Source organism: Limulus polyphemus, unplaced genomic scaffold (assembly GCF_000517525.1).
Source record: "Limulus polyphemus unplaced genomic scaffold, Limulus_polyphemus-2.1.2 Scaffold524, whole genome shotgun sequence".
NCBI classification, from domain to species: domain Eukaryota; kingdom Metazoa; phylum Arthropoda; class Merostomata; order Xiphosura; family Limulidae; genus Limulus; species Limulus polyphemus.
Window position 1 is genome coordinate 226133 of NW_013666134.1, and position 11021 is coordinate 237153.

Sequence of the window (11021 nt, forward strand, 5' to 3'; positions counted from 1 at the left end):
TTTACTAATCCTTCGAAAGAGATCGAGCGGATTATTTATATATGCATACGCATACACATACAAATATCCTGAAACGCAAGTGTTTCCCATAACTCAAGCTGGGATATTTGAGTTTGTTTCGTTTTTTGTTCACGAGATATATGTAGGAGGTTTCAGTGTCTCTGATTACAATATAGAAAATCAAACAAAACAAAGATAAAAAAAGTCAGCAATAACCAACCAAGATATCCCGTTAACAACACACATGTGGGGAGATAATCCGGTAGAGGGAGTATTATAAATTTACCAGTCGCCAACTGCATTCAACTTGTCAGGAAGTCGTTAAGGGCTCGCCTTGTGGCTTTATTTATCAAATACAGGAAACTACACATTTCATAACGGACGTGTGTAGTGGCTGGGCAATTCTAGAGCGCGTGCTATACATCGCGAGAAATTAAAGGTAAGAAAATAATTATCCTTTCTTAAATTAGTTTGAATACGAAACTTCATTATAGCTATAAAAGTGTAATCACAGCAATCATATAACATTAACAGTTCGTGAGGGTGACGAGAAACAAAAGTGTAATCACAGCAATCATATAACATTAACAGTTCGTGAGGGTGACGACAAACAAAGGTGTAATCACAGCAATCATATAACATTAACAGTTCGTGAGGGTGACGAGAAACAAAGGTGTAATCACAGCAATCATATAACAGTTCGTGAGGGTGACGAGAAACAAAAGTGTAATCACAGCAATCATATAACATTAACAGTTCGTGAGGGTGACGGGAAACAAAAGTGTAATCACAGCAATCATATAACATTAACAGTTCGTGAGGGTGACGAGAAACAAAAGTGTAATCACATTAATCATATAACATTAACAGTTCATGAGGGTGACGAGAAACAAAAGTGTAATCATAGCAATCATATAACATTAACAGTTCGTGAGGGTGACGAGAAACAAAAGTGTAATCACAGCAATCATATAACAGTTACAGTTCGTGAGGGTGGCGAGAAACAAACGTTTCTGATCACCCCGGCTTGTCTTTCAGGCTCCCAATTTTTTTATTTTTTTGAGTCTTGAAATATTTTTTAAACCTAAACTCTTGTGACGAATTTTGTTTTGTTACATATAACAACCCATAGATATGAAGAAACAGAGGGACTTAGTTATCAATATCGCTGTTGCTTATGTAGGCGATTCGTACAGCTCTAAAGTCTATAACAAAGTTCAGTAACACTAACACCACTAAAATTTCTGGCGTCAGTCAGAATTAGTGTTTGTGGATGCCGAAGTTTTCGGCCGAAAACAAACAAACAAAAAAACCGAATGACTTAGATTTGATTTTGAAACATGATACATGGAAACCTTACGATAATATTTTTTTTCTTCGGAGGTAGTGTTTGTTACATTTTTGTCATAAGTGTGGGGATGTTTTAATTAGTTTAATATGATAAAAGTACGAGAATTTCAAAGGTGAATAGCCCTTAACATAGTTTGTGTTTATTTTATTATATCATTCACGAAACCTCAGTATTATCGTCTTGGCTATTTGTAGTTATAAATCAGAGGTCGCTTCTCAAAAACTTGTTTATAAAAAAACGTTTAAGCGATTTCATAAAAATAGGTACAGAACAAATTTTGTTAAACTGTTTCTCGAGCAAAATCTATGTAATAAGCCATTAAACGGATGATTTTTGCACTGCTCTCCTGTGATATTTGCTCAATATTCTTCGTTTAAACTGACGTGTAGTTTCGATATGTCTATTTCAGCATTGTCAGCTTTTGCTCTGCTTTTTGAGAACGAGAAAATATGTGTTTAAATTAATCATGTGTTTACACGTTAGATACATGGTTCTGGCAGACACTAATAGAGACTAACGTTTGTGGTCAAATTATTATCGTTATTGCAACATTACTTCTTTAAAGACAGGATTTCTAGAACAATGCAAAATAATTCTAAACGCAGACATCGAAATCTATAAGTCAACTTTGTCTTAGGCCTAACATTAGTTAAGCATTTTTTTAAGTACGACCAATATTCGATAAAGAGATCATTAACACTGTAACTCGTGTACATATTTTGCTTTAGTTTAGTTACATAGGCGTATGGGGGATCTTTCAGAAGGGTTATACAATTTTTTTCCCGAACGATGTTATGAGTAAGGATATTTCAGAAGGGTTATACAATTTTTTTCTCGAACGATGTTATGAGTAAGAAACTTTTATTACCAGTTTTTCTCTGAACGAAGGTAAAAACTGCCCGAATCAACATATTTTCTGCTTTTAATTTTGCCCATATGGCCATATGTATTGTAAGTTAGGGAGGGGCGGGGGCTGGCCCCCGCCTCTACACCTATGTTTAGTTAGGTCTAAACTTTACCGTAATTAATATTATCAATAAATAAACGTATAATGTTATTCTACGACCTAACGTTAGGCCTTTTTGAAAACTTTAATAAACTTTTAATATGTCTTACGTAATGTCTACTAAAGTATATTATTTACAAATACCTTTTGTTTACATCTATTGAAATCTAGTGCGTGCGCATGCTCATTTAGATTGTAAGTTGCGCACGCATTTTCGGGACACAAAAACTGTGTATTTATTACATGTAATAGATGACTGCTTCGGTTTATGTTTTAATTAAGTGTACTTTTTCGATTGAAAGTACATCAACCACGTGATTTAGATATACTAGTGAATTATTAGAGTTGTCCATTATTTTTGGAGGAGGATCGTTACTTGATGTACGGGTACGTACCAAGTTTGGTGACAATCAGTCGAGCAGTTCGCCAGTTATAATTGGTCACAGACACAAACTTTTGTTGAATAATATTTCTTATACTTATTTGCTTATTTTTATGTAATGCTCATTTATAATTATTCGAAAAACAATATTGCTGCTAAGTTCATAAATTTTGAAACGAAAAGTCAGTTGTTACTACATTTATAACGCCTATACCGTTAACTTTAATATCATAATATGACTGAATGTAGCCCGATCAATCCTAAAAGTATCGATAAGTTCCAGATCTCGTCGAGCATATTTTTATAAACTATTTATGCAACAATTTGCTTGTGGGTCCATGTCCTAGTTTACAGAGTCCCTAAAAACATACACGTCACATACAAAAATAAAACTTAAAACAAAAATACAAACAGTATTATAATTAATCCCATTAATAACTATTAGATTCCCTGTATGAGAAAAATAGTAATGTTACTCAATTATTTTGGTCAATTTTTTGCACTGAGTGTTTTAAAAAGCAAAAATAAATAAAATTGATTACCTAATATAATCCAATATCTATACCCTATCGGTAGGAATCGGTGTAACATGAAATTGGTAATTCGAGACTTAAGACTTACCCTTTGGATTTGGCATTATCATTCTAGTCTTTCTTTGGTCATGAAAAATACTGCAGGGATTTTTCCGCCTGGTGGCACCACTGACCTCTGCGTCCAAAACAGAAAGTATGCGAGAGAAATATCATGTGTGCAACGCCTGACAGTTTCACAAACTTCCAATCTGAGCTAAAATAATAATCACAAGTAAAGCTCATAAGACGCATATTGTACAAAGGAAAACCATCAATTACATCAAACTGCAAATCAGAGTATTAAAGGTTGATGTGTGGCCTTTGAGAGATAAATGTTCAACGAACTTCTTAATATTTGCACGTGATTAATGACTTAAATTAAGCATGGAAACATATGCGCATACTCATAATCTGTGAAAACAACGAAAAAATATAATTTTTTCTTACGTACCTTAATAAATCTATATGATCTAAAACTAGATTGTGTTGTACTAATTCGTTATTAAGTTTCTATTTAGAGAAATTCTCTTAATATTGCCCCCCCTCTAGTGGATCAGCGGTAATTTATAATAAATATAGGCAATATTAAACTGTACAGTTCCACGCTTAAGGCAACATAAAGCTTTACTGGGTCGATCTCTATCATCGACCTAGCAGAACTGAACTGACCTTGATACGGGGTTTCTTATTTAATGTAAGCTTGCATAATTTGGTACTACAGCTGATAAGAGATGTTTTTAATCTTTCAGTTTAGTTAAAAAAAGACACCAGTGAGATGAGTTGAAAGTAACGGTTAACGACCCGGGCAAAATAAAACAGTTTGATATACAACGTCCTTTTGTTACTTGCTAGTAGCAGACAAATATAATGTGGAGGATGAGGACGCTAACGCTGAACTGTCGCCAGTTGGTGTCAGGATGTCGATAAACGTTTACAAAGTGACCTAACACGTGTCGTCCTGTAAGGCTTAATTGACTTGAGTTACTAGCGGAGTTGATCGTTAATTAGAAGGAACTCTTAGCTTTGTAGAAAATGTTAATTTCCTTGAATGACAATTCATAGAAATTGCTGAAAAATGTTCTAAATATTTCCACGTAGTCCTTTTTTTAAAAATAAATTATTCATAAATTCATAACATTTTAAAGGGGCAAAAAGGAGCTTATTAGCCCATCAAGGATATTCCTTCTAGATCCCAACTGTTACCACCCCTTACTACTCGTATATTCATCCAATCGTTTCTTGAACTCAGATAAATTTTCTGCCTCCGCCACCCTTGAAGACAGCTCATTCCAAAAGCCAACCACCCCGTTTGAAAAGTATTACTGTCTAAACTGCAGACGACTCATATGCTGCCACAATTTGAATTTATGACCCCTTGTCCTATTGTTTTTATTGCTAAACACAAAAAAAGTTTGATGGATCTATATTATCAATACCCTTAAATCAAATCCCCTCTGACCCTTCTCCTCTCCAGAGAAAACAAGTTAAGAGATTTTAGTCTCTCCTCATAGGACAATTCCACCATCCCAGATATCATCCTAGTAGCTCTTCTCTAGATCTTCTCCAACAATTCAATGTCCTTCTTGAGGAAGGGAGCCCAAAACTATACACAGTACTCTAAATGAGGCCTTACACATGATCTATACAGTGAAACAATAACATCTCTTGTCTTGTATTCAATATTTCTATAGATACTACCCAAAAGCATATTAGCCCTATTGCTAGCTACAATAAACTGTTTAGATGACTTAAAGCCCCCAGTAGCACAGCGGTATGTCTGCGGACTTACAACGCTAGAAACCGGGTTTCGATACCCGTGGTGGGCAGAGCACAGATATCCCTTGTGCAGCTTTGTGCATAATCAAAAACAAACAAACAAGATGACTTAAGTGATATTTCGATCACAACACCAAGATCTTTTTCTTCAATCACGGTACTGAATGTATTCCCATTTAAATTGTAAAAATAATTTGAATTGTGAAAACCTATATGGATCACCTTACATTTTGGATAGTTAAACATCATCTGCCACGTATTGGCCCAGTATATCAAATGATCTAAATCTCCCTGTAAGTCTGCAGCATCTTTGATACAGTTTGCCACCCCAAAAACTTAATGTCATCTGTAAACTTCAAAATGTTTTGGTCATTCCAGAGTCAATATCATTAATATAAATCACAAACAGCAGAGGACCCAGCACTGTAACTGTGATCCAGTCAAATCTAACTACATTTATTACTACTCTCTGCTTTCTACTCTTCAGCCAATTGAATAACATTTCCCCACACCCATAGATTTAATTTTTGTAACAAGTGTTTTGTGAAGCACCTTATCAAACGCTTTCTGAAAATTAAGGTAAACCAAATCCACAGTATTTCCTTCATCAACTGTTGCAGTAACATCGTCAAAGAATGTCAGAAGATTTGGTAAACAAGACTTTCCCTTAGTGAAACTCTTTGAAACAATATCAAACTCCTTTAAGTGACTCTGCAATGCATCTTTAATAACACTCTTCAAAACCTTTCCAACTACTGACTTAAGACTAACTGGCCTATAATTGGCTGGACAATGTTTATCATCTACTTTAAATATTGGACTAACATTAACCAACTTTCAATCTTCTAATACTCTTCCACTACTCAATGACCTATAAAAAATATTATCTAGCGGTTCTCAAATACAATCTTTAAGTTCCTTTAAAACTCTAGGATAAAAGTTGTCTGGTCCAGAGGATTTATCACTTTTAGGTTCCCAACTTTTTTCTTACAATTTCAGAACTTAAAATGGTATATTTTACATCAATATTTCCCCATACATTAAGTGCTCTGGTTGAGGCATAATACTTGTATCTTCCTTCGTAAAAACTAAAGAGAATATATAATTTAATTAGTTTACCATCTCATAATCTTGTGAGATCAGCTCCCCACTATCATCGTTAAGAGGCCCAATCCCCCATCGTAACATTTTGCTTACCCATCATATACCTAAAGAATGTCTTATTGTTTGATTTAACTCTCTCAACCAACCCTCTTTCATATAGTTTTTGCCCTTTTAACTTCCTTTTTAACCAGCTCACTTGATTTCATATAGTCCTCAAAGTCCTTATTATTTCCAGTAAGTTTAAATTTCTTGAATTTATTATATTTATCCCTAATATGATCTCTTAAACCTTTACTAAATCATACTGGCTTTTTCCGCTACTTTAATTATGAAATGCAGACAATAACAGACTAACACTTGTAAAATTGAAAAGGGCGACAAAACCTCTTACAGAGAAAAGAAAGGCGGATATATGATTTTGTTTGTAATTAAGCACAAAGCTACACAATGGGCTATCTGTGCTCTGCCCACCACGAGTATCGAAACCCGGATTATAGCGTTGTAAGTCCGCAGACATACCGCTGTGCCACTGAGGGGCGCGGATATATGAAGGGACTAGTTGAGTAGCTACAAGAAGTCCTAAAGAAAAGACCAAAAATGATGCTTTTCGATCCATTTGGGTAACAATATCGCCACACTTATATTTCAAAATGAGTTGTATTTCCTATATAACTGAATTACATGTTTGATATCCTCTTCCGTTTTTGACGCCTTATACGTTTTTAAGTCTCAAAGTTTAGAGCTCTCGTTCAAATAGATGGCTTCGGTTTGTTTTTCTCGATAATTCTAGTTATCGTTCAAACTACCTTAAAAAAAACATCGTTCTTTTGAAAGGAAATTGAGAGAGAAATATTTTAATTATCGTTTTCGAAATAATTACTTTTAAACACGTTTATATAAACTATACGTATTGATACGTTTTAATTGGCTGTTAATACTAATAAAGTGATATATCTATAAATAAGTTGGCGTACTGCATTTCCACAATATTTGTGTAAAAGACTTTTCGACAGATTACTTACCACGTTTTGTACATACTATTATATTACGATTGTTAATAAAGACATTCCGAGTGGGCATAAAGAAGAATGTATAGTAATATGTCAACCATACAATACTGCTATATCCAGTGCTAACGGGACCTTTAGCCCAATACCAGGGCTCATCAGGCTAGCTGGAATACGACAGACGCAGTAATGGTTGAGACTCTTCATATTAAAACAAACCGCTTGACAACAAGTGTTACAGTGCGAGCTAGAATTACGTTTGTGAAGTGTAATTTGTCATAATTTTTTTGGTTGTTGTTTATATTACAACACATCAGAATCGCGGTAAAAATTATTTAATATTTCTTAACATCAAATGTTATTTATTATTATTCTTGAATTATTCTGTTACAAAATGACGCCTGTATAGTTTGTTCTTGCAATGATAAACTTTTCGCTTATGTCTCTTTAGATTTATTTTCTATTTTGCAGTTTTAGCTATTATATGAAAAACTGCCCCCCAGTGGCACAGCGGCATGTCTGCGAACTTACAACGCAAGAATCCGGGTTTCGATACCCGTGGTTGGCAGAGCACGGCTAGCCCATTGTGTAGCTTTGTGCTTAATTACAAAAAACAAACAAACAATATCAAAAACTAAGTATGCTTATGACGCCTGACAGATCTGTTCGAGATACTTTGTTTCCAGTAACGCATATTTAATTTTTTGAATTAAATTTTTATTTTTATCCGAACAAAAAAACTACAATAGGACAAAAACAAATCATTTGAGAACAAAGACTTTTCTCATGACCCAGTTAGTCCGCATTATTTACTTTGGAAACATGAAAAAGATAATTACGGTGAATTTTGTTCAGAGAACTGAAAAGAACCCAGACACGTAAAAACCGATTACAGCGGATAAAGAGACACTAGAAAGGCCGTTTAGTGCGGATAGCAACACTGGCAAAGCCGGCGTTATCGCTAAATAATTAGGTTAAGTATAGGAAATGGAGTGAAATCTCCAAACATCTCTAGAACAAAAGATAACAACTACTTTAGTTGTTTAACGTTAACTTGTTTCATTTTATTTCCAGATAAAATAATCCCCTGTAGTAAATGACCAATTATGATAAACTCATTGTTTACACAATGTTAATTTTAATAGTTGTACAGTTCAAGTAACTTTATAAATATATATTTTTAACTAGTCAAAAAACAACTTAGCTTTATCATACAGAGAAATCGCATATTATACCTGTACCCTAAGCGAGTTTCTACAACGTTTGTATCGAAAATTCTTGGTAAACTACGATAGCCTAGAGGAAATCCAGTTAGTCAACAGCACCTACCGCCAACTCTTGGGCTACTCTAATCGAATAGTAGAATTTAACTGTCATATTTGTAACTCACGTGATCTAAAGTGCGAAGCCCGTTTCCGCGGGAAAGTAACTCGAAGCAACAAACCTTCGGATTTACGGTCCGGCACCACTAAGCTATTCACCTCCTATTTCTGGAACGTTGCCTGAATAAACTAAGTTTCTTCTATATTTTATTACAGAATTGTATTTACTCTTCATAAAGTAGCCTAACTTTGTTTAATCTGGCGATTGTAGCCAAAATTTTTGTTTTCTGAGTAATATAATTAACACATTTCTTCGGTAGAAGGTAGCTTAAATATTTTTATGTAATTTGTTCTTTAACTACATTTTTGATATAAGATATTAAGTACTTTTATATATTGGGTGTTGCTTAAGTATTTTTATATAGGATACTGCTCAACTACATGTCTTATATAGGATACTGCTTAACTACATTTTTCATATGGGATGCTGCTTAACCACGTTTCTATACTTTATTATTTAGAACAAGCTGAAGTACCCGTTTTTTGACCAGTTATGATCTTTAAAACAATGTGTGTGTGTGTGTAGGGGGGGGGGGGAAGCTATGATAAATAACACAAAAACCCTAACTTTCACAGAACTTATTTATAACATAACATAATATTACAGTATTCATTATTACCTCACAAAAGGTTTTGTATAAGTTTTAAGAACTCAATATGTATATATACCTAAAACATGGTATACACTGTGGGATGGTCAGGGTGACTTTGTAGGAAGAGGTAACGAACAAAATAGTCTCATCCCACAATGTTTCACGTGATTAATTAATTGACGTCATTATGTATGCACTGTTGCCTGGGCTACATTGACTGCTTTTACCGCTGATCTCTGTATTCGTGGATTGTCAGCTGCTGCACTGTACGTACCATAGCTTGGGTATCTTGTTCCAGGTCTCTTTCTTGATTTCAATGGTACCCTAAGTTGATACATATTCCTTTGTTTTCCAAGCAAATTAAATACAAAGGTATCCCTGTCTTGGACATTTGATGTGAATGAATGAATATTCTACGTCGAAAAAAGCTGTTATATATATCCTTCAATTTCCGGTGGAATCACACTATCTACGGGACGCAAACAATGTGAAAATGTAGTTCTGATACATACCGTTTCACCACGACTTTATATTGGCTGTGGTTGTCACGAGACTTGCAGATGTGCATATTCAAAATTGTTTTAATATAATGTACTCAACTCTGTGGGGATGTTTTTATTAGTTGGCAATATAGGGACAGTTCCTAAAGAAACGTTCTGAATTTGTCAAATTGGTAAGGAGCCAGAAATTAGCGTTTCTCCGTATTCACACCTACGCTGGAAAGATAGTCCTGGTGGAATATGCACTTTATACAGCAACTGCGTAGTTAATTTCGGAGACAACCACATAACTTCTGGAAGAAACTTTAAAATTTTGTCATGGTTTTATTTTTAGCTTTAACTTGGGGGACCTGTAAAACTCTGATTCAAATGGATACTAGCAAGATTACATTTTCAAGAAACTTCACCTCTAAAGTATATGTTCTGAAAATCAAAACGGGTCTGACCTCATCTACTTGCTTTTAACAAAAACTAAAATAACGTATTCTGTAAAGATTCTTATTATTAGATTAAACCTTTTCACGCACAGAAGAGGCTTAAAGCTACTACTGAAACACCCCAATTTTTTTATTATCTGTAATAAATTGAGAACACTTTTGGAGCAAACAGTTAACAAGGTGTTTAGTGATGCAGACCTATGATTTGATGTTATAGCCAATAAAGTGTTTACATGAATGTCGCTTTGAAATGACTGGTATACTTTTGAAGTTTAAATGAGCAATATTCACTCTTTACTCGACAGAAAACTACCCGGAAATATCAGTCCAGCTGTATGGTCTCCTGCAATGGCTACTCCAAAAAGTAGTAAGCCTAATCCAATTTATGTTGGCATGAATGGAACACCAACCTCGGTGTTGAGAAGTACACCCTCAACTCCAGGACCCTCCTGGACGCAACAGTCGCCAATACCAGGAGGAGCAAATCAACATTCAGCTTCACCCGCTTCGCCGAAAGAGAGCGCTACTGTTTTTCCCTGGGCACCTGATCAAAATATTTCTCCCTTAGATCATGATTATGTAAGTTCACCAAATAAAGCTACCCCTCCTCCTCCACCAGGAGCCGAAGCAATCTCCACCTGGTTGGAAAAGCAGATGGTGAGTATGCCTTTAATAGTTGTTTATGCTAGACGTTATTTTCGAAAAAAAATAATTAAATCAAAGGACGTTAAGTAACGGTTTAAGTGGGGTTGTAGTGAACTGGCGATTTAAGTAACGGTTTAAGTGGGGTTGTAGTGAACTGGCGATTTAAGTAACGGTTTAAGTGGGGTTGTAGTGAACTGGCGATTTAAGTAACGGTTTAAGTGGGGTTGTAGTGAACTGGCGATTTAAGTAACGGTTTAAGTGGGGTT

At 34.9% G+C, this 11021-nt stretch overlaps 1 protein-coding gene across 2 annotated transcripts in view; it reads left to right on the forward strand.

Moving 5' to 3' along the window:
• The first annotated feature begins 287 nt into the window (after window positions 1–287).
• LOC106458860 (SPARC-like) overlaps window positions 288–11021 on the forward strand; it is a 39694-nt gene continuing 28960 nt past the window's right edge. For both annotated transcript variants that reach the window (XM_013918414.2, XM_013918415.2), the window contains exon 1: window positions 288–439. The gene's annotated coding sequence lies outside the window, so the exon portion shown is untranslated. The remainder of the gene's footprint in view (window positions 440–11021) is intronic.